Genomic DNA, 24,255 nt, shown 5'->3' with positions numbered 1-24,255 from the left:
AAAATTAATTTTCGCGGGTACTGCCTCTTGCGAGGAATTGACAATTTCTTCAAGAGTAATTCTTGTCATGAAAAAGTGCTTTCTCAAATAAGCCGTTCGGATTCGGCCTTAAATTGTAGGTCCCTTCCATTCCTGACAACAGTACTCGCACACAGGAATGGTTGAGAGTTGTAAGTCACTAGGCCCTGGCTCACAACGGACTGTTGCGCCACCCCATTTGATTTTTTTTGACATTATGAGATGGACTATAAAGTAGTTAACTCTTATTTTCTACGAGCAAACATTAAGAAACAACAACGGTTGCATATATTTTAGAATGTCTAATTCTTTTTCTATTTAGTACTTACTTACCTAAGTTGGCACTATAGTCCGGGCGGACCTTGGCCTCAACCAACATGCGTCTCCAGCCAGCTCTGTCCCTAGCTACTGCGCCGCCGTCCCCCGGGATTAGATTCCAAGACCTTTCGGGCTGGAGCGTTGATGTCCATTCGCTCTACATGAATTAGTCATCTAAGCCGTTGGACTTTAATTCTATTAACTAGGTCAGAGTCGCTGTACAACCCGTACAGTTCTTCTCCTCCATTCTCCATCGATGCATACGGGACCAAAAATCATCCAAACAATTTTTCTCTCGAAGCATCCTTAGATATCATCTTTCTTTGACAGGGTCCAGGCCTCAGCGGCATAAATTAGAACAGGGATGATGAGTCTCTATGAGATGGACTTTACTTCTCAATTGCCTTTTAAGTCCAAAAAGCAGCGATTTGCAAGAGCTATTCTCCGATTGATTTCAGCTCTGGTGGCGTTGTCTGTGTTTATAGCGGTGCCTAGGTAGACAAAGTCCTTAACTACCTCGAAATTACAGCTATCCATGGTGACGTTTTGTCAAGACAAAGTTTTTCAATGTCCTTTTTTTATGACAGCATATACTTAGTCTTGCCTTCATTGACCACTAAACCCATCTTCTTCGCTTCCGTCCCAATGCTCAAAAACGCTCCACTGACATCACGCTTTGATCTTCCAATTATGTCAATATCATCTGCGTATCCGAGTAATTGGATGGACCTGACAGTGCATCGCCTTGTCTTAAACCTTTTTTTGACATCAAATGCATCGGTGAGATCTTTTCTGACCTTGATAAAGCAGCGTGCATTCTCCATCGTCATTCTGCACAAACGGAAGCTAGAGATGGTGGGTACCGATTTGAAGCTCCTATGTTTTTTTTTCCAAGATCTGTCGTAGAGTTCGATGGCGGACTTTCCTGGTCTGAAGCCACACTGATAAGGACCTATCAGGTTGTTGACCTCAGACTTTCACGAAAAACGGCAGAGAGGATCTTATATGCAATGTTAAGGAGAATGATGCCTCTGTTGGCGTAATTTAGTGGGTCTCCTTTTATATGTATCGGGCAAACTACGCTGAGATTCCACTCATCGGGGATGCTTTCTTCCAACCATATTTTGCAGATGAGTTGGTGCATGCTCCCTACCAAGTCATTGCCTGCTGCTTTAAATAGTTCGGTAGCGATGCCGTCAGCTCCAGCAGCTTTGTTTGACTTCAGTTCAGATATAGCTATCTTTCGCTCCGTCGAGGTCGGGTAGGCGGAATTGTTGACCTGTGTCACCTAGGTTGAGTAGTTCTATCTCCCTTACAGCGGAATTCGGCTCGTCATCGCTGTTATATAATTTATATAAGTGGCTTTTCCATAAAAAGGCTAGTGGAAGCTGGACGGTGTGGGCTGTGATGGTGTGGGGATTCTTTTCTGGAGATGAAAAAGTTAGAATAAGCTTTCTAGGTTTTAAATTCAATGAAAACGGTTACTTTCGAGACTGGAAAAGGTATTGGAGCCCAGGGTATTAGAGCTTTTTGGGGACACTGGCAGTTTCGTTTTTCAACAGGGTAATGCTGAGATTTGAACCGTATAATAAATTAATTAACAGTGCATTTTTGGAAGTCTTTAAAAAACATTTATCTATTGATTGCTATGGATTAAAAGCTTTTGATGAATGCAAAGACAAGAAGGAGTCAATGCATATTATCTTAAAGTGGAATTAAATAAATGATTAACAATGATACATCAATTTTCACTACCCCGTTCTTGTTAATCAATCTACCAGGACTACACTACATCTTATGCTATGAAAACAATGCATTTTTGATCCTGTCATTTCAAAATATAATGATGTTTACGTCCATGTCCATGTCTCTGTTTAAAATATCATGTATTTATATTTACTAATATTTAATTTAATGTCAATAGATGATGTTTATCCATTTTCGTACCGATAAAAGCAGTTTGATATTGGAAAAAAAAACCGTAACTTTATTTCACTCAACACAACTTAAAGGGAGTAACTAATGCATACAATTATATTTTGTTTGTATTTTATGATGTCCTCGTTATATTGCTAGTTACCGTTATTAATTCATCAGCAGTTCTATCGAATCAGCAATGTTCATTTGGCTTAAGTATGAAATCAAACTGTCACAAGGTTCATTGATGAAGGTCAAAAAGTATTAGGGATCGCATATGCCATGACATACTTTGGCGGCTCAAAACACATTAAAATTAAATGCCACATGAAATACTAAGACTTACGGCAAGCAAACATCCCTTGACTTTATCACGTCAGCACCCAAACATCAGAACCAAACATCTGACTGAATCCCTGAGTTATTGATTTTGCTCCCTAAGGGAATTGTGTCAACAGTAAAACAGAGGAGGGAGCTATCGTCGTCATAGGTCGGTGTGTGAATTATTTTATACCCTATTGCCCTGTGCAAGGAAATTAAAATACATCTCCAACCCTGATGTTACACACAAACCTCGAAACGCGGGTAAGATTTATATATTTTTCCATCTGCAACTACAGCATCAACAACTAGACCTACGGGCAGCAGCATTTTCTTTTAATTACACTCCTTTGATCCTCGGTGGTGTACTAGTGCTGGTAATGGTGATGCAATGATTTCCTGGAAAATAAAAAATAATCATCAAAAACGTCGTCGTCCTTGGCTGCATCATATAAACTGTTTATCAGAAACGTGTTTCGCATTTTCATTTTCAATTTAATAATAATTTTTACCTTATAAAAATTATGTAAATACATAGAATAAACTTTTTTGTTTGTTGCTTGTCTCCTGTTTTTTAATGTTTGTCAAGTAAGAGAATATAAAGTGGATAAATGTCGCATGCACTTAATCTTGATTTCCCAGGTTTTTAAGAGGTTCATCTCTTTCATTTTGTGCACCAAATTGAATAAAAATACTTGTTTTTAAATTGCTCTTAAATGACTGTTTTAAATTTAAAATTAAAATCGAATAAAACAGAAAATATTGGACTGGCTTCCAACGAAACAAATTTGGTAAAGTTAAGTTTTCTAGACCATTGTTTTCACTTTAAATTTAATAATTGTGTATAAATATTTATACTTTGATAAAAATAAACTAGCTGACACGTTTGTTTTGTCATATACAAAATTTCTAGAGAATATTTTGCAAGAAGTAAATAACTTATTGTAAGTGTGTAAGGATGTGATTTTTAAGTGGGATAGATATAGAGCACTTTAAACGGTGACTCGAGAGCACGCCACGTATAATTGTCCGTGTGAAAAACATGAAGTGCTCAAATCTAATCCGCAGACAGACATCGTTTGGCCTTAAGACTTATTGATAGTCATTGCAAATGCTTGAAAATTAAAGTCGTTTTTACTTCGGAATTCGACATTTAGAATTCGATAACATTTTTCATCAATTTTGTAATTATTAATCGCTTGCCGTTGCACAACCGTGGTGGGTTCAAATTACGAAACAAAATTACCGGCGATCCAACCTTCAGTTGTAAATTATGCCTGGTAAATGAATGTTACAGCGGATGGATCTTAAACACGCATATTTACTTCCAGTTGTACTCTTTCAACTTTACGATACAGTGGCGATGATTTTAGGCACGCGTTGATTTCATAGGCGTACGTGGAACGCAGAATTACGGGAAGATGATGATAATTGTACTCTGGCCATGGATGATTGTTTTTTATTTTGCGCACCGCTTTGGGCTATCTTGAATTTAGCTGTTCTGCCTCCATCCAATAAAGTTGCCGCAATCTCATAAAATGCAACAGCCAATGCGATACCATTATTTGATCGTATTTTAGCAAGAATTAGCGAAATAAGAAATGTTTTCCCAGTTCCACCTGGTGCATTCAAAAACAAAGAATCAACTTTGTCCTGCGAAAACTGCGAGCATGATGTGATCATAAATGATTCTTTGTTCTTAATTAATTAGTGGGACATTACAAGCAACAACCGCTACCATTTCTACAGTGTTGTAGTGGCGATCATGACGAAATCTAGAATGCCAAAAATCTCGAATGCAGAAAATCTCGAAAATAAAAAAAAAATTATCTAGAACGCGAGATTTTCGGGATCATGACGAAATCTAGAATGCCAAAAATCTCGAATGCCGAAAATCTCGAAAATGAAAAAAAAATATCTAGAACGCAAAAATCTCGAATCCACAAAAATCCTGAATTAACAAAAATCTCGAAAGACTCTATCTAGAAAAAAAACTCGAAAAAAATATAAATTCGAGATTTTTTTTTTATTTTTAACAGTTAAAAGTCAATAAAACACAAATACTACATCAGTTTACCCAATATTTTATTTTCTGAGCAAGAAAAAAATTTTTTGCAAACAATAAGAAAGGTGCATTTGTGTAGCAATGTGCAATTGTATGATTGATAACAAACTTTACTTGTCAACTTTAAGTTTGTTAAGGAGAAGTAAGTTATCCAGAATGTATGTTTGAATTTTTGAAGCAATGTTTAAAATTCGCGCGAATAAAGGATTTTAGAATATTATAATAATCGTTCAGCAGCGGGTGAGTATAGACTCGATCTTTTATTATTAGGTTATTTCTTTTAAAACATGTATAGTCTCTGAAATGTTGTAAGTTATAATTGCAACTCATATCTAGCATTAAGCAGGGTTATATTTAGCATTTTCCCAACGCATCTTTTTAAAGTGATGAATTTCTAACGAACGTTGTTTTGAACAGTCTCATAATATCCCTTGCGGAAGACTACTTATGTGTGTCAAGAAAGTCATAAATAGCTGCTTACATGTAAAGATTTGTATAATGTATGAGTGGGTTCAAACAGATGTGCCACCATTTTAGCTTTGGCAGAAGCAATATACTGACTAGTAATACTTCGGATAATGTGAAGTTGTCAATTATTTTTCCTTAACAAGTCAGTGCAAAAAGCTTAAGACTAATTGGCTTCAAATTTGAATTTTTTATTTTGAAAATAACTTTAGCTCCAAGTACTTTATAAAACACGGTGCTGCGAAATTATCTCCAATATGACGATGTCTTGTGAAACAAAGTTTCCATATTACTGTATATTTGATTATTGCTCATTCGGAAACTAAATTACTTAGCATATCGTGATAAAAAAAATACTTAAACCACCCTTTTAAACACACCACAATGTTTTGAATAAACGTTTTTATAAAAGGACCCACCTTAAGTCTACTTTTTAATTAAATTCTTCAAAATATGTATATTTGTTTAGATCAAAAGAAAGGACAAAACACCCAAACAATAGACTTTCGGTTAAGGATGCAGGGATCAATAAAGTTTACAATAAAAATCTTAATTGTTGATGAATATTCAAAGATAAAGGGAAACATTTGATCAGAATAAATCGTACTGTTTTTACTTTTTTTACTTGGTTCATAGCTTAGATCGAAATTCATTTAGAGGTTTAAATTAAAAGTTACGTATATAGTGATTTGAAAGCAGATAATTGAAATTATGTTTGATGCTTTTATTTTTAAATTAATTACGTAATCTAAAAATGTTAAAACATCTATCACGATAAAATAATTTTGGGTTGTTTTCCATTGAATTGAAAGGTGTTTCAGTTCGGTTTAATTTCTTAAAAGCTCAAATATCAAAGAAAAAAGGAGGTATATCAGCATGAGGTATATACGATAAGAAATATAGAATATTCTTTATATTCACTTTGATTTGGAGTTTCTTGAAAACAGTTTAATGAGATTATTTGTTAAGTTTTGAAATGATATCCATTCACAATGAAAATGTTCAATATGGATGCAATTGCGTTGTCAGTTGAATTATTCTTAAAAATTTTAAATTTTCCAACAATATTTTTCATATATAAAGAAATAGTTTAATTTGAAAATCTAGTTTTGTTAAATTTAAATTTTAGTCGAAAACAATTTTTTACCAATTTTAATTAATTTGAGAGATTTCACGAACCGAACATCAATTTTTACTAAATTTGTGTAGTATTTTTTGTAGATATTATTTTTTTTATGAAAAAACGGACTATTGAATTAACTACTGAATATCGAAAACAATATTATATTATAAAAAAAAAAAGTTTGAAGACAATATTTTTAATTTTTGAAAGGCTATTTCAGTCTAAAATAATTTTGTTTAGGTTTTTATTTTTTTTTAAATAACTGTCAATTAGATTTTTCTCAAAATATTTCCAGAAGTTAAAAACAACATTTCTTATAAGTGAAAATAAATTGGCAGTCATAATCCCAAATTTTTGAAACGATATTTGAAACGAAAACCAGTTTTTACCAATCTTTGTAAAAAACTTTTACGTTTTTAATACGTTTAGTTTTTCATAAGAAAACTATCAATTCGATTTTTCTCAAAATTTGACTGAATGTTGACAACAATATTTTCAAAAGATGAAAGTAGTTTAAAGTTAATGTCAAAAATCAATTTTTACTTTTATTTATTTTTTGTAAGAAAACTGACAATTCGAAATTTCTCAAAATTTTACCGAATATTGAAAACAATATTTCTTATAAGATAAAATAAGTTTTAAGCCATAATCTCAAGTTTTTGAATAGATATTGGAGTCGAAATTGAGTTTTTAATAACTCTGAGTAATGTTCTTGTTTAGGTTTTTATTTTTTATAAAAAATTTATCAATTTGATATTCCTCAAAATGTAACCAGATGTCAAAAACGTTCTTTTTCGTTACAGCAAAATATTTTGGAGATGAAATCAATTTTTATTCGTACAATTTTAATTAATTTAATTTATAAAAAAACCGTCAATCGGTTTGGTATCACGTTACAATATAGAATATAAAATTTAATTCAAGTCTCTAGCGTCATTGGTTCATAAGATATTTAGGGTTAGCAAAAAATGTTGAATGTTAAACATCTATGGTAAAAAAAACACTTACGCAATTTTCTTGAGAGCCCTTTTTGCATCTTTCTAGTTTTTGTGTGAGGTAAATTAAGTTTGAAATAAATATTTTTATTGTAATCATAATACTATTAATTTTTTTTCCAAAATTAAATTAATATCAATTTTTACCAACTTTTAGTAGTATTTACTTTTTGGGGATTTGTTTGTCACTTCTATATCCTTAAATGTTATAAGAGTCAAAAACACTATTCATCGATGCATTGAATCATTTTAGAGGTAATATCATTACTGTTCAAACAAATATTCGAGGTGACACATATTTTTATTTTAAAGTTTTTTGATTTGAATTGAATCAATTCTTTCTATATTGATCCACAAAAAGTCAAATATTTGTAACTGGGTTTGTTTTCTAATATAATTGAGGTAAGGACTTCTCTAAAAAATGGATTAATGCATTTTCAGAAATACTGTCTTGCAACTTATATTTTAGGCCATTGGGGATATTTCCTTCTTAAAGATTGATTTTATTCGTAAGAAAACCCACGAATCATTCTCTTACATATTATTTACGATTTAAAAGCCAATACGTACTGTTGTTGCATAAATGTATAAATAATTATGCATTTCTATATACATATATGTGTTTTTTTTGCAATTTGCAAAACTCTCTGAAAATTGGTTCATATTGGTTATTATGATACACCATCGTCTCAATGTATTGTGATACCTATCCCTCCGAAATTAATTACCATATGAAATCAAACATACTTTGAAGTGACTATCTCAGATGTACAAAATTTAAACTTTATTCCTTGATGAGTTAAATTAATCAAGCTTTTGTGAATTAACTCAAATGCGTAAATAATCTTTGGTTATCATAAAATGTTGGTATTATATCAACTCGTCCTGTATCTGAAAATAATTTACGCATAACAGGAAGTGTGTTCAAGTTGAACACCAAAATCACCCAACCAAATCCCATAACACATTTCTTATGCTATACATATATCTTTGTACATACAAATATACCTACTACGTACAAAAATTTGTTTACTTTTATGATGCTATGTCATGAAACCAGAAATAATAATATCATCATCCACTCGTTTCAATTAAAATTCACTTACACTTTCACCCTTATAAGGTATTCTTTTTGTGCAAGGTTGTGTGCCCATACCTAACAACCCCAACCTAGCATAAGACTTGTATCCTTGTGCCCTTCCTAAGTACTTCCTCTACCGACAAAAAATATTTAGTGCTTATACTTACATAAGTTGCTTCTGCTTCCACTTTTAGTAAGCAGCTCCTTACATGCAACACTTGCTCGATGTCCTCTACCACAAATCTTGGAGTGCGTTAAGAACATTAGCATTTCGAGCGAAATCATTTCCAATGATTAAGGAAGGCAAAAGACTGAAGGTATATGGAAAATATGCAAGCAATATATATTCGTATAGTAAAAGCCTAAAGCTCCAATCTTTTTTAAAGAAATCGAAAACATTTGAGTCCGAAGAGAGAAAAAACGTGGGTGCAGAGCTCACATACGCATGCTATTAGTCCAGTCAATGACGACACCCTAAAAACCCAACGAAACTCTTACTCGCACGGCACGAAAATAGAAAAGTATTCTCTACACTTTTTCAACAGAAAAGGGGAACATTTGTTGTTTTGTGGAGTCGAGACCTAAATTTACTGAGAGTAAATAACTTGCACTACATTTCGTGAAAGGAATTTATTAAAATAATTGAATATATAAATAACGTTGCCGCTGGCTGGAGGCTGATACGTTTACACTTCAACAAATACATACAATGTACTCAAAACTGAGAAGGTATGCGTTTCAAAATATACAACACATATATCATATCTACTTTTTGAAAACCTTAATACTTCAATATTATTTGCATATTTTTTTAATCAAATATATTCAAAATAATAACATGGAAACGTTAAAGTTATAAATTTGCATATTTTCTTAAAGGTTTAGTCCCTATATAACATATGTAGGTATTTCTAATTTAGCTTTAAAAATTTTAAATTTAGCATAACAACTTAAAATTGATGCCAAATCTTAAGATAGGTAATGTATATCAAAACATGTGCTAACATTCGTTGAGCTGTTCTGTTAACAACAGAATCAGGTAGATCAAATTTTTGGTCCATCAACAGTGCCGCTCGGCGCCACCACCGCCACCGAGGTTACCAGCCTTTAGGTAAAGCCAACCTATTGGAAAGAAATTATAATTTTTTGAAATATTTTGTATGTTGCTGTATTACAATCATTCCGAACGGAGATTTCTGATAAACTTTGTTATATTCAAAAAAAAAAAAAAAGTGCTTCACTTTTCACATCACATCCTGTCCAAATTTTCGGAAAAGATGTTAATACCTTCAGAAAATTTAATATCACTATGATTAATTGTGATTAAAGTTTCATTTTGAAACTACCTACTCAAGGAACAAAATGACAGTCAAAAACCCATTCTTACGCCCTGAAGCCATTATAAAAAGCTGATTTAGAATTTATGTAGTGAGACTTTAAAGCTCCACTTTCCGCATTAATAATAGCTTAGCTGTGTATACCTACACAACTTCCATGGGATTAGGTTATTAACAGTATGTAGCTATAATGGGTAATCTCATTGAAATATTTTGTAAGAAGTTTCGAGTCTCCAATATGGTCAAGTCTCCCACTTACCATCACTGCTGGTAGGTAACTTTTATGCGAATGAGGTATCAAAATAAATATTTTTTCAAGCCGAATGAAAATAATCATAAAAATTATGTGTAATTCAATTTTCCAGTATAATTACCTAATGGCTGCCGAGAATAAGTCTGTATGTTAGATTGAGATTTGGCATCTTCTCTTCTATAATCTCTGGACTTGTGTATTGAAATTGAAATAAAATTAAGTTCTTACAAATTCACGCATCTCTTAAACGCCAACAGAAAAAAAGTAAACAATCAAATTCAGGCGTAAGCAACATTTTGCTGTCAACATTCGGAGAGAACCTCGTTTTAAAGTTAACATGCGCGCTGCACCGATAATTCACTCAGCTTCCGGCGAAAACACTGCCATGCCATTTGCCCATCTGCCAACCCTCGTCCACCGGAGCACCCCACCGTCCACCACATCCATATCCACATCATCACCAAGCTAAGCCCGAAACACACAGTTCAACAACAACATCACATTCACATCAAAGACATTTCTATCTGGGCGAGAAAATGTTGAGAACGACAATGTCTGATACAAAAGATACAGATACCCGCTGCATTTAGTAGTTAGTTTAGATTCGAGGGTTGTTTTGGTCGGTTCGTTCTTTCGGGCGTCTGAATTTCGTGGACGTTTTGTTGTGAGTCAGTGAGATTTGCTTTATTTTTATTCAGGAAAGTGCAATTAGCCGATATAAAGCGTACTGACTTGATGAGAAGAAAAACAAAAATCGAATTGAAAATAATGTTTATAGCGAATAATAAAAAAAAGTCAACAGCGCCATTAAGCGGGAGCTGGTAGTGGGTACAGATACAGTTTTATAGCAATAAAGTGTGATTAATGATATTTTTTTGTTTTGTTTAGATATGTCTACAGTACGCATAATATTTGATACAAGAAAGCGTTTTCTTAAATACAAAATATTCCTACATGTGTTTCAAAATTAAAAATTTCAAGTACTTACATACACTAGACCCACTCTATTTTCCCTTCCTATCTGCCGTCGCTATTTCACCGAAAATAATATCACAAAATAAAAATAATCTATCGAGGTTAAAACTGTGAAAAAAGTGAGAAATATATTATAGTTGCTTAATGTCTCCATCTCCATAATATGTATGTATATACATTTGTGCGTAACAATGTCTATGTCAACGGAAAAGGATTATCTGAACTGAATTATGTATACACTGCATGCATATGTACATATTTATACCTATTAACCTACGCAGTTTAAGGAAAATGAGGCCAAACATGATGTTCACAAAGAATACTATTTACATAAATTAAATCTACATGCTGGATTAATTATTTGACTGTCAACTATGATTACAAAATGTGGATATTAAAATAAATAACTACAGGACCACGATTATAAATTGGTAAGTACCTACCTACTTGCACCTACCATTCAATTGTATCTGTCAATGTAGGCTACAAGTACCACCCACCTAATTTCTGACTTCCAAGTTGCAACTTCCATTTTAAAAATTTCGAGAATCCTTAAGAGATTGATGAATCATTTCTTTGCTCTGGCTGAATGTCTCTCTACCAACAATCGTTACTAATTATTAAAAGCACTAAATTCGCAGTGAGATTGTGCGTTAAATACTAATCGAACGGGGAACTGCTATGTATATCCAAGAGATACAAACTGTGTCAATGTAATTTTGGAGTGGGTCTTGCTGGAACTAGATACACACGAGTTGCAGGGGAGTGCTAAAATAACGTATGGCCTTGTTCAGGAGGGACCCTTTGAATAAATTAATGTCAAAGTGGGTTTCGCTTTTAAAACTTGATTGATGTATTGCTATCACTTGCGTGTGAGGTGACATACTTTTATTAATAGAACGTTGACAAATGATTATCTATTATCTTGCTCTTGGTATATTGGATTATGTATGAACCTTCCTACTCCACTGCTCATTTTTATCTTGCGAACTTTCAAATTACCTTACTTAACCTACCCTACTTCGTTTTGTATGTGCCGGAAAAAAGGTTCAGAGACGGACAAGTCCCTCATGGATTCGTAAATAAGATCATTTTAATAGGATGATTCTAAAAGGGCGACGACACATCAAAAGTAGTGGAGGTGTACTCTGTGTCAAAAACTTCGATATGACGTCATTATTTATAATTTGATGGTTGATCAACAAATTTAACATTATTTGTCCTATATAAGTATATGAGCTTTAGTTGCCTTTAGTACTTCTGAAACTGAAGATTTTAGTTTCAACTCAGCTTGTTTTTGTATCTTTTTAGACATCAATTGATCTCTTCCCTAGATACCTACACATTATATATGTATATTGAATAAAACATATCCAAGACCACGGTGCGCCGCCGTTCGTCGTCGCCGTATTAATTTTTTTAACAGAACACACGTCAACTTATCCTTGGGATTCTAATTTTTAGCATTGCTATGAGAATCTTACCTGCGTTAAAGTACTTGAGCACTTAGCTATATTAAGGTCATATTTGTTTACATTCGTTTGCAAACTTAACTGCAAGTAAATGTGGGACAATTTTGTAAATCAAGCTAACGTTGAATGTATGAACATAACTATGTACATATATGGTGCTTTTTTAAAGGACGAAGAAAATTTCAAGTCCCCTATGGGGCCAAGTTCTGTTTCCAGTGTTCACATTATATCATAACAATGTTCTTACATTTTAGTTTTTAGAATAATTATGAACGCAGAGCGTTAATATTTTCCATAAAGCTTATGTTTATTAGTGTGTATGCATACCTAGTCGTCATGAGAAAATCCGGGCCCAGGCGTGAGCTATAAGAAACAAAACTGGTCGTTTTATTTTATTATACATTATGTTGTAGGTTTATATTGCAATATGGTTGATGCGGTTTTTAAAGAGTAGTAACATATTTTTGAAATGAGTTTTAAATGCCGTTACATTGCCTAAAGTACAAAATTTCGAAAACACTTTTGTAATCCTTTCAGAGTATTATGCAAAGATCCTTTCTTTTTTGGAATATTTTTGTTACCTCGTCATTAGTCAGTTTTTAAAGAAAATTAAACATGATCCTTTCAAAACAAAGGTGTTTGTTTTCTTTATTGTATATTAAGAAATCATCAAATGCCAAAAAATCGAAAACAAATTTAACATTTCTATTGTAAACGGTGATTTTAACTTGCTAAATGCCTCTACGTTAGGAATGCATAATCTTAATCAGTATTTAAAAAAAAAAACATCTTTTGTTTCTTTTTATAACTGTTGACTAGAAAAAATTAGAACATTTAATTTCACTTAAAAGATAATTGGTTTTAAATGTCAAATTCAATTTTTTTCTAATTTTGAAATGGATCTTGAAGAATTCTTTCTATATTTCCATATTACAAGAAAAAACATTGTATGTAGATTTCTTAATAAACCCAAAATAGTTGTCTTTTTTCTCATAAAACTTGAGTCGAAAACCTTTTCTTATCAGTTTTTCGCCGGTTTTTTGTTTTTCAAAATAACTTGTCAACCAGTTGGCTATTTCTTAAAAAAGTAATTAAAAATTAGCAACAATATTTTAGTTACCAAAAAAGAATTTTTATTTCAGTATCTGTTTTTGTCCTTGAGGTTTGTGGTCGAAAACCAATTCTTCTGAATTTCAGTAGCCTTTTTTGAATTGTTTTATTTCTTTTAAGAAATATACCGCTTCAAGTTCTCTAAAAAACTTTATCTAACGTTAATACAAAAATTTGAATGAAATAATTTTGATGTCAGTACCTTCTTTTATTCTCGAGATATTCAAAACGAACATCAGTTTAATCCATTTATAATTTTTTCAATATCCTTATTTTTATAAAAAAAAAGGTGACAGTTGGAGTGTTCTAAAAAATTTAATAAATGTTTAAAATAATATGTTTCTAACATATACATATATAAGTAGTTTGAAGGCAATATCTTCAATTTTTGCCAAGGTCAAGTGAGAATTCAATATTTTTACCAACTTATTTTTAAATTTATTTTTTTGTAAAAAACTCTTACTTCGATTTTCTCAAGAGATAAACTTTCTTTGAAGCATGTAATTATTGTGGATGTAATATCGTAGAACCGGTTGGTGCGGAGGACTATCATGCTATAGGTCTTGAGTTCAATCCCTGTCTGTGCCACCTAAAATTTTGTTCATGAATATTGCCTCTTGCGCAAAATTGAGAAATCCTCAAAGAGTAATTCTTGTCATGAAAAGTACTTTCTCAATTAAAGCGTGCGGATTGGATATACAATTACTTGTACACAGGAATGGTTGAGAATTGTATAAGTCACTAATCACAATAGGTCTCAACGGGCTGTTGCTTCACAGTTTGTTTAATTTTATTTCTAATATCATAAATATATTGTTTTGTTGACATACTCATTCTAACATTTTAGAAGCTTCAATGTAGTCTTTCTGTGCGTCAATTTTAGCCGCACTGTCGCTGAAGACATGAGTCTTAACAGAGTCTGCTAAAAATAGTCTAGACCACACTATCTAGTCGGCCAATTGACCAGTCCCAAACGTGAAAATGAAACAAACTGTTTACCGAACTCGAAAAAAGTGGAGTGCGACGCCTCCGCGCCGTCTTCTTGAAAGCACGTGTCGTGGAAACCAAGCTATTGGATTTTATGCAAAAAAAGCTGCTCCTCTTCGTTCTAAATTCTGCAGTTCTGCATGTCCACTTGACTATTTAACTGCAAATACGTTCCTCGCTGAACTAGTGCAAAGTTTGCAATCTACACAGGCGCCTCAGTATGATGGTTAAACGGATTGTAAATTGCAAGAAGATTACGATGAACGTTCATAACAGGTCATGTATTTTTATAATAGACGATTTATGCTTAAATTATTGACTAAACTAAAAGTGACATGAAATGTGCTTGAACTGTCAAAACCAGTACTGTTAAAAAGCAAATATCAAAAATTTCACTTATTATTTAAAGCATTTTTATAAGTTAAATTTTGAGAACCCTTAACCCAATTTTCAAAACGTACATTTTAAAGTATCTTTATATTATGAATGTTTATTTTTAATAAAATTATAATGCATGAGTTCTTAAATAAATTATTGCTCAGTAACACGAACTACAATACTGAAAGTGGATAACTCAATTTTATAGCACAGTTCTTATTTTATAGAACAATACTTATTTCTACTCACATGTTTTGTATTGAGAAACAGAGTTAAGCTTTTTATACAAAAACTCGATTCTATCTTTCAGAAATTGACAGTTAAGGTAGCGCAAATTCAAAGAATTATATTGCATCTTCTTTTCCATGCTTTCACTAAACACTCCAATCTCAATATCATTTAATTTTGAATTGAAAATTGGGAATTTAAAAAATGATTATGAATTTTATGATACATAAAAAAAGAACATTGGATTTGAAAAAATGCTGTTATTAAATATATTGACAACTATTTGCAATATAAAATACATACACATGATGATAGTCAAACTCTGAAATTTTTAAGGAATGTATTCAGTACACGTCGATTTGTTATATGGGCTGGAAGTTTGTAATATACGTACATATGTTATGTTATTAGGCCTATATTTTCCCTTATGCGCTAAAACCATCGTCGTCGCTGTGCGGAACAGTCTATACAATGTTCGATACATTACATTTGATTTTGCAGCATGATTTTTCATTTACTTTTTTGTTTGTCACGTTCCATATGCAAACACTGACATAAATAATTCCTGCGATGAAGTCCCTTCACTCACAACATAACTCTGTAGTCATCTCGAAATTCTATTCAGGAATTTTGATATTAAGGTGTGTCGACTTCAACATTGGCTTGACATCCCAGAAAAAAATAATTTGTCTGTGAAAACATCATCGGAGTGAACGTCATAAATGTATTGATTGGGAAACGTACAAAGAGCTCGGAGTGGGTTGGAAAGTATGAAATCTGGATGCCAGGATTCCAAGGTAGAAATTATCAGAATGATGGAAAGAATGCCAATACTATATTCTGTGTACGTACATATACCTAGGTATAGTGGATACGAACAACCGAGAACATAGTATCCAGATGTATAAAATACATTGCATTGCTCCTGTAGTCGGTTGTATTAAATAATGTTCTCCTCTTCAATTTACTTTCAATACGAGAAAATAAAATTATTTTTTTTTTACTCCACAACACTAAACTTTCAGGTTTGGTTTCAGGGTTGCCGAAGGATACTCATTTATACTTCATAATATGTATATCAGAGAATGTATATATAAAATCATATGAATATGTATGTAGGTTAGAATTTTAAGAATAAGGTGTACCTAGTGAACCTACAAATAAATCCCCCGATTCTAGATGTTTCTTGAAATATTCGTACAATTTAATTTACAAAATGTGGTCTGTGGGCTCGAATTCAATGTAAAATCAGAGTGCGAAATGTGAGTACAAAAGTGGAGCGATATATTTTGATATAGAAACAAGCATTTCAGCTTTCAAAAACACCAAACCCTTTTTGATATAATTGGATTTTCACGTTTGAGATTGTTATGTTAACTAAGAACAATGTGTGGTTTAGGTCCCTTAACCATCCTACCGATTTGAGATAAGGGTCAATCGACATCATGTGTTGTGTAGGTATATCTTATAACACTATAAAGGTATCCAGATGATACCATCAAGCACAGTTATGTGTAGATGTATGCATTTATATTATTATTATATTCCAGCTATTGAAGACAATCCGAAAGTTGGCTTATAATTTTACATATAGACCACATTTTAACATTCATTTGATTTGGAATTAGTTTTATGTGTTTGGGATACTTGACGTTTTATATTAGCCCTGAATATAATATGTCCTATATACTGCTAATAAACAGCCCAAATCAGGCGCTGAAAAGCCATCTATTTTCGAACCGAATAAAGTTTTCCGAAAAAAGGTCGACTTGTTGTAATCATATTCGAGCTGGAAAGATGATTTTTTACTTTTGTATTCTTACATTCAATATTGAAATGAAGTGACCGGAACCGGATTTAAACTTTTCTGTTGAGGTCCTTATTAACCCGAAGAATGAAGCAACAGAATTCATACTAACGAATAAGGCAGTAAGGCCCGCCGCCTATGTTTGCAATCTGAAGAAGTATCGCCAACTTTTTCGTATTTATTATTTGAAGGACTTAATATTTTATGGGTGTTTTCTTTTCTTGAATTAATTCAAGTCATGAACTTTAAGAACTTAATAAATACATTGAGTGATTTTCTGTTTCAAATATGAACACTTTACTTTGTGATGCTTAGAATATTTATTCCATTAATTACTATTCACAAATATATATAAACAAACTACACAACTTTTATAACCTTATGTGATTAATTAAGCTTAATGCAGAAGTTTATTTTTTATTTATTTTATTTACCACTCTCAACCATTCCTGTGTGCTAGTACTGTTGTCAGGGGTGTGATGGAGGGGACCTGAAGTTTTAAGCCGAATCCGAACGGCTAATTGAAGAAAGCACTTTTTATGGCAAGAATGACTCTTGGAGAATTTCAATTTCTCGCAAGAGGCAGTACCCGTCAAAAAAACATTAGATGACACAGGCGGGGATCGAACTCAAGATCTCTGGCATGACAGTCCAACGCACTAAAAAATTGGGGTTGAACCAAGTAAACTTCATGTGTTTGAGCAGGGTTATTGTAAAGGTAATGCAAATTTTAAGCAAATACTCTTTATACAAAACGTTCATAAAGCTTTACATTTTATGAAGCATTTGAGTGATTCCATAAGTAAATTGTCAGTTCATAATGCAAATACACTCATAGTGCAGACAAGGTCTTATCAGAATTCCGAAGTAAAAAAATCCTAATGACACTGATATAATTATACAATTACATAAAAAAACATTTTTTCGTTATGAACATTTATTTTACAGGCTCGTGAAGTTAAATATTGAGGGTTTGATTGTATAGTACAGAACACTTTGGCAGGAGCTGCTGTTGCTTCACTGCTTAATTTTTATAATAGAACATTCTTTTCTTTTTATTTACTTTCATATTCAAGGTCAGTCCCAAGAAAACAAAATTCAATTAAGTACTCATTTTATTGGCCCGTACACGGTCAATCGTCTTTGTCGTCAATTTTTAGGAACGTGTACATATGGATCCGTTTTGTCTTAACTTAATTATTTAGACTAAGTTCGTTCAATAAAATTTAACTGTTTCTTGGTTTTGATGTATCATCCACAAATAAGTTATTTGGCCCGACTTTTTCGTTTCAAAGCTCAAACGAATATAAAATTAAAAACACTTCCTTTAAATTTAATGTAAATATTCTTAATTACTTTCACAAACTTCCTGTAGGTTCATTGATATAACTATTCCTGCTCAAGTTAAAAAACACATCGAAACAGAACAAAACGCTGTTAAAAAATACTTCATTTAGACTTTGGATGAGCGACTACGATGTACGACGAGGACGACGGACGAACGCACGATGCCATAAATTTGCTTGCATATTTTATATTGTAAAGCTAGTTAGTCACGAAATTCATAGTGGCAAATTGTCCTTTATTATTATTTATGTACATAACAACAGCCATGAATTATAAAAGCAATGTGAACCTATTGTGTGAGATTTTTTTTTCTGTTTTCTTTTCATTCTCCTTGCACTCTTTTAACGCGTTTTACCCTTATTACGAGTGTGTGCTCTACCAAGTGAATGTTGCAGGATACCTTGGGGCGTGTGTCCATTGCCTTGTTTTATATTTGGTTGCAAGCACCACCTCTACCAAGTATCGTTTGTCTTTTACATATCATATCACTCCAACTTTATGGAGAAAGTATACACTATCTAGACACACTCTTAGCTGCTAATTGCTATAAAAGATACACATGACTTTGACCACTTTAGGTTGTTCGTTCGTATACTAGAAAATGTTTTGTTTTTATTTTAACCTCTTTGGTACTTGAACTCGTGTACCTATTCTTGTGCCTGCCCCTTGTTCCTTGAAAGGATAATGGAAAAGGGTTTTGTGATGAGCTTTATCCCATACATAAAATATTTAATAACTATGATAGAAGTTGTTGAAATAAAACAGATGTTTAAAATAAATACTCAACCATTTTGGTTTAGGGAAGTTGAAAAGCTTTATTATTACCAATTTAGACACAATGCTTAGTAGAATGAACCTCAAAATTAGATAATATTTAAAAATATAACTTTTATCAACAAAAAAATTATTTAGCTTTAGGAGGCTTTTTTTTAATATCCCAAAAGAATAAAAGATATAATACTAAAAATATTACTTACAGTAATATAATTTGTTCTTTAATTCTGATGTCTTTTTGTTAAGTCTAATAGAACTTTAAATATTAATGTTTTTGAATTAAAATAAGTGTGACAAGATATTTTTAAGATGTTTACGGCAAAGAGAAGAGAAAAGTTTTATAGTAATACTTTCCAGTTGTGCTTACAAATTAATGAACTAAAAAACTCTTGCACAAGATGTATAATTTAAAAGTCCGAATGTTTTCTGAGCCTAAAAGATCAGTTTGCATAAATAATAAGGATATGTAATCTTATTCGTATACATATGTACAAGTAGATCTGTACTCGTATATAGAAAATGACTATTTGTATATTCCCAACACGAATTAACATAATGTTTTATCTCATCAACCAAAATGGGTAAAAGTTAAAAAAATATAATAAAACGAGTTAAATCTACCCCAGGGGTATAATTCAGAATGAACAATAAAATCAATAAATTACCATCGTTCACAAAAACAGGTGCGATTAGACCCATATTATAGCCTGTTTATACGCACCATGGATTCAAGGATTTAAACTATGAATTTTATATAGGAAGGTGTAGCGGAGTGGTAATACCTACCACATACACATGTAAGTAAGGAAATAAATTAAAAATGACTGAATATAAATCTGAGTACATGAATAAAATTGTAACCGCAAAATAATTTGGTGCTAGTGATGTTAATTGCATTTTAGGCGCCACATATCTCATTTATTGAATACAAAAGTTTATCTATTCTAATTATACTTCACTTAAACATTGTTTATGGTTTGAACCTTTTCTCTTGCCATGTGCGTAACTGATCTACAAATTTGTTATAAATTTAATTTAATTAAGTTATTGAAAATGGAAGGAACCTAAAATGGGACACGCACGATTTACACCAAATGTTTAAAATTTAAAATAAATATGGTTTTAAAGTTTAGAAACAATTCGAACTAAAAACAGTACATTTTATAATCACGCACACTGATTAGTGGGTTCTAAAAATCAGAAAACCAATCATGTTTTGAAATGAGAAAAATTATACTCACTTTTTTGATGGAAATTACTAATGCAACAAAAATCCAAGGTAACAAACTCCATATACAATTGAGCTAAATTATTATTATTATTATTCCTTTATTTCATTAAAAAAAACATTTTTTTACAATTTGAAAATCAAAAAAAGAGACTGGGATCCGTCTGTCTCGAATCGAATCAATTTTTACCAAATTTGCGTACTATTTTTTGTAGATGTTACAATATATTATATAAAATTTAATTCAAGTCTCTAGCGTTTTTGGTTCGTAAGATATTTAGGGTTAACCAAAATTTTCACCTTTTTTCAAACTGCTATGGTAAAAAAATCACTCACGCAATTTTCTTGAGAGCCGCTTCTGCATCTTTCTGCCTTATTATCTGTATAACAAAATTTATTTGAAATCAATATCTTTCTAAAAATATTTTATTTCGACTCTAGGGACCTTGAAACGTCGAGAAATGTCAAAATTTTCAATTTGACAAATCGGACCCATTACAATAACTTCCTATGGGAAGTTAATAACATGGCAAGATTGCCGTCTGCCAGAAAATAACATTTGCTTTAATAAAATAATAAAATAAATAGTTGGTAGGTTTTCATTAGATTTCTTTTTATACATAAAAAATATAATTTGTTGTTCTACATTCGCTCAAACAGAAAAAAGTAAATGATCTTTTGATAACTATTGATTTTTGCGTTTCAGTTTACGTTTGTATAAATTCATATTATAAATTGTTTTAGAAATTTGTAAGTTAATATTTTTAGGAAAACGGAATTAAAACAAAATTAAAGGTTGCAAATCTTCTTAGATAATTTAAAGCATGGTCACAGATCATGAAGAGATTTGTCCACAGATTTGTCTCTAGAGAGGACACTATGTTGAAAATAGAGCCTTGGAATTCCTTATCGTATCGGACAAATAGCAATGAAATGGTAAATATCGTCACTTATGTCAAATGATATGACATTTGAGCTAAGTTCTTAATATATGATATTATTTCGTAAAACTTTAGCATCACTTAATGAATACATTTTAAACTATAAAAAAACAATAGTGCAGTACAAAAAGGTCAAATGAAAAAAGACCCACTTTAACAAATTGCCCTTATTGCACTTTACAAAAGCGAAATTAAGACCAATTTTCAGCACATATAGTCATATTGCACTTTGACATAGTGAAAAAGGCTAAATTGTTTTTAGAAGTTAAACCAAACCATTTTAACAGTGAAGTATGTAAGAGCCCCCTGCTTAGGCACACCACAGAATTAGGGGTTGAGTTTGTTCAAAGTTTCTCTGTATGTAACAATTTACAAAAGTGATTTAAGGCTAATTCTTGAAATTTGGCCTTATTAACTTTCCATAAGAAGGTATTGTAATGTTTCCGAATTGTCAAAAATCAACAAAAGTTGGTAAAAGTTGATTTCGACTTCAATATCTTTTCAAAACTTCAAACTAATTTTATCTTATAGAAAATATTGTTTTCAATAATAACAATGGTCAACAATGTTTTTTAGCTGGAAATCAAATTAGTATTTCCCAAGTTTACCGTTTCTTAAAATCACATTTGAAATATAAAAAAAATCTACTACTTATTTTTTTTTTAATTTTTAAGGTAGTTTCATTACAATAATTACTCTTGAAAGATTTGTCAATTCCGTGAAAAAAGCTTTAGAGGGCACATGCAGGCTTATCAAAAAATTCTCATCCTCTTAGAAATCGCCAAGGAATTTGTTCCAACACGTTTTTTTTTGTTTTTGTAACAATTTCGTTTCGAAACAAAACATCACATGGTGTTTTTCAACACCATAAAAGCAGTGTCAAATAAAGTCATATAAGTCATATCATAACTACATGATTCTTTTTTACAAAGTGTTACACTAAAATCATTTAAACTGAAGTATGTTGTGTTTGAGCCAAGCTTTAAAAACACCGTATTTTCAATTTCTTTACATTTTTTTGTTGGTCAATAACCTGATTGATGGGAATATATGTATAGTCGTAAAGCAAGATTTGAATTAGGGATAACTTAAGTTTTGTTTGGTTTGTTTTATTTAACTGACTAGTATCACAATCATTTTTAAAGATACATATTTATGTTCTTAATGGTATCAAGTAAAATGCCAGTAGATAGCTACATGAAATCTATTTTACTTTACTAGCTGTAATATCCCATTTGTGAGTAGTGTCTGCATTTGAAAACATACTTATCTACAGAAAAGGTTTTAGCAAAGTTCTTTAACCATGCATCGAATTGAGAAAAAAGTAATAACAAATAAAATAAAAGTTATAAACAAATTCTTCATATTATTTAAACAAAACTTGCTTACTTCCTTGAAAAGATTGTATTTCCTAGGAGTCATAAGATATAATTATGAATTTTGCTATTCAATCAATTTATCGTAGACATTATTCATCTGACTCATCTGCCTCATCTGCGGAATTATATTTAATTAATACAAATATTTCCCAAATCCTTAATAAGCCAAAAAGACATTGAAATGAGAAGTTTTTAAACCAAGCTAATATTTTACTAGGTACACAGGTCTTAGACCCCACTTTTCACCCAGTAATTTCTAGATAAGGCATTGCAAAAATATATAAACCCTTCACTGCATGTGATACGCGCCTTGAATTCTGATTATGCGATAAAATTGATATGAATTAGCAAACGTGCTCTTAATTAAGTTCCCATTCCTTAACATGGCTCGTGGAGTTCAATAACAATTTTGGTTTTTCGTTTCACATCTTTATTTAGTGCCTAACCGGAGTTGGTGCTGAAATTCCTTAAGCTACGCCATAAATTCTTTTACATATATTTATATGCATGGAAAATCCTGGTATTGACTGATTTTACATTGTTGTATTCTTTAATTGATGTAATGCTGGTATTCTCCGACAAGACTTGTTGTATAATGGAAAATGATAAGCCTGGAGAATATTTTAGTTCTGGCCTTAATGCTTTGACGTTTCGAAGGATCTTTTGAGTACTTAGTTTCGATTAGAGGGATGGCAACGACATTTAAACAAAAATAATCGCTTTGTTTGAGATAGATCTGGATTGAACGCTGCCAAGTGGTTGGTTCTCTGAGGCAATTTCCATTATCAAGCACTGTGAGATGGGTACGTATAGATACTGAAAGGGTGCAAAGGGGATGACATTGAGGCTTCCAAGGATTGAACCAGCTTTGGGTCGTGAATAATTTTGCCAAAATTGTGGATTGTTCGAGGTAATCAATAGAAAGGATAACTAAATTGTCCTTTAAATTAATCGGCTTAGTGATAATGTAAATATGTATTGTATAGAATTTCTATAGGTTTTAGTTGTAGCATAGAGATTTTTAAACATTTACAACCAAATAAATTATTTATAGTAGGTTCGGTGCCAATTTAATATAGTGAGTTTCATTTACATAACAATAAAAGGATGCATTAAAAAAAACACAGCTAGATTATCGTTTAGTTGATTACGGTGAATGAATTTATTGGACCAATAAGAAGAGAATGAACAATTAATTAAGTTATCCTAAGAAAATATAGTCGTACGCAGGAAACAATGCAATAGAATACAAAATCCTGGTATTCCTTTTTGAACAGTTTTTGGACAGAAAATATGAAACAGAATATCAGTTCAAATATTTTACGAACACTAAATTATACAACGATCTGAATAAGTTTATTCCACAAAGAATGACGTTATTGACATTTGGTAAAAATTTAAGACCCGTAAAATCGACATTTTTGTTTTTATTCTTTTTATAACGTTCACCAATAAAAGTGGTCACAAAATCAAACCTAGCATTATTTTTAGACTATTCATAACATTTTTGAACCCTAATTTTCGTAATTGTATTTTAAAGTACAAAAATAAACATTTTCTAATTTAAACTGATTTTAATTTAGAGATTAAACTCTAAAATTTAGCCGATGCATATATACATACAAAAAGGGTAGCGGGTAGAAATGCTGTATTTTAAAATACTGAATCGTCATAATTCTGTATGATACTGTATGGTTAATATTCTGTATTTCAAAATTCTGTTCATTTAGAATACT

At 31.7% G+C, this 24,255-nt stretch overlaps 1 protein-coding gene and 1 long non-coding RNA gene across 7 annotated transcripts in view; one reads left to right on the top strand and one right to left on the bottom strand.

The window, feature by feature from the left end:
* Positions 1–9,855: 9,855 nt before the first annotated feature.
* The window catches only part of LOC129943412 (hemicentin-1), an 81,162-nt gene continuing 66,762 nt past the window's right edge, over positions 9,856–24,255 (top strand). For 2 of the 6 annotated variants that reach the window (XM_056052844.1, XM_056052845.1), the window contains exon 1: positions 9,856–11,299. The gene's annotated coding sequence lies outside the window, so the exon portion shown is untranslated. The remainder of the gene's footprint in view (positions 11,300–24,255) is intronic. The other 4 variants (XM_056052846.1, XM_056052847.1, XM_056052848.1 and 1 more) reach the window with 4 other exon arrangements.
* On the bottom strand, positions 12,815–18,615 carry LOC129943413 (uncharacterized). Its single transcript, XR_008781240.1, has 3 exons — positions 13,914–18,615; positions 13,653–13,756; positions 12,815–13,599 (listed from the first exon to the last, which is right to left on the bottom strand). It is a non-coding gene; the product is annotated as an uncharacterized LOC129943413 (long non-coding RNA).

The sequence above is a fragment of the Eupeodes corollae genome, chromosome 1, assembly GCF_945859685.1.
Source record: "Eupeodes corollae chromosome 1, idEupCoro1.1, whole genome shotgun sequence".
Taxonomy (NCBI): Eukaryota; Metazoa; Arthropoda; class Insecta; order Diptera; family Syrphidae; genus Eupeodes; species Eupeodes corollae.
The sequence above is the reverse complement of the archived record's forward strand: the minus strand, read 5'-3'. Positions and strand labels throughout refer to the sequence as shown.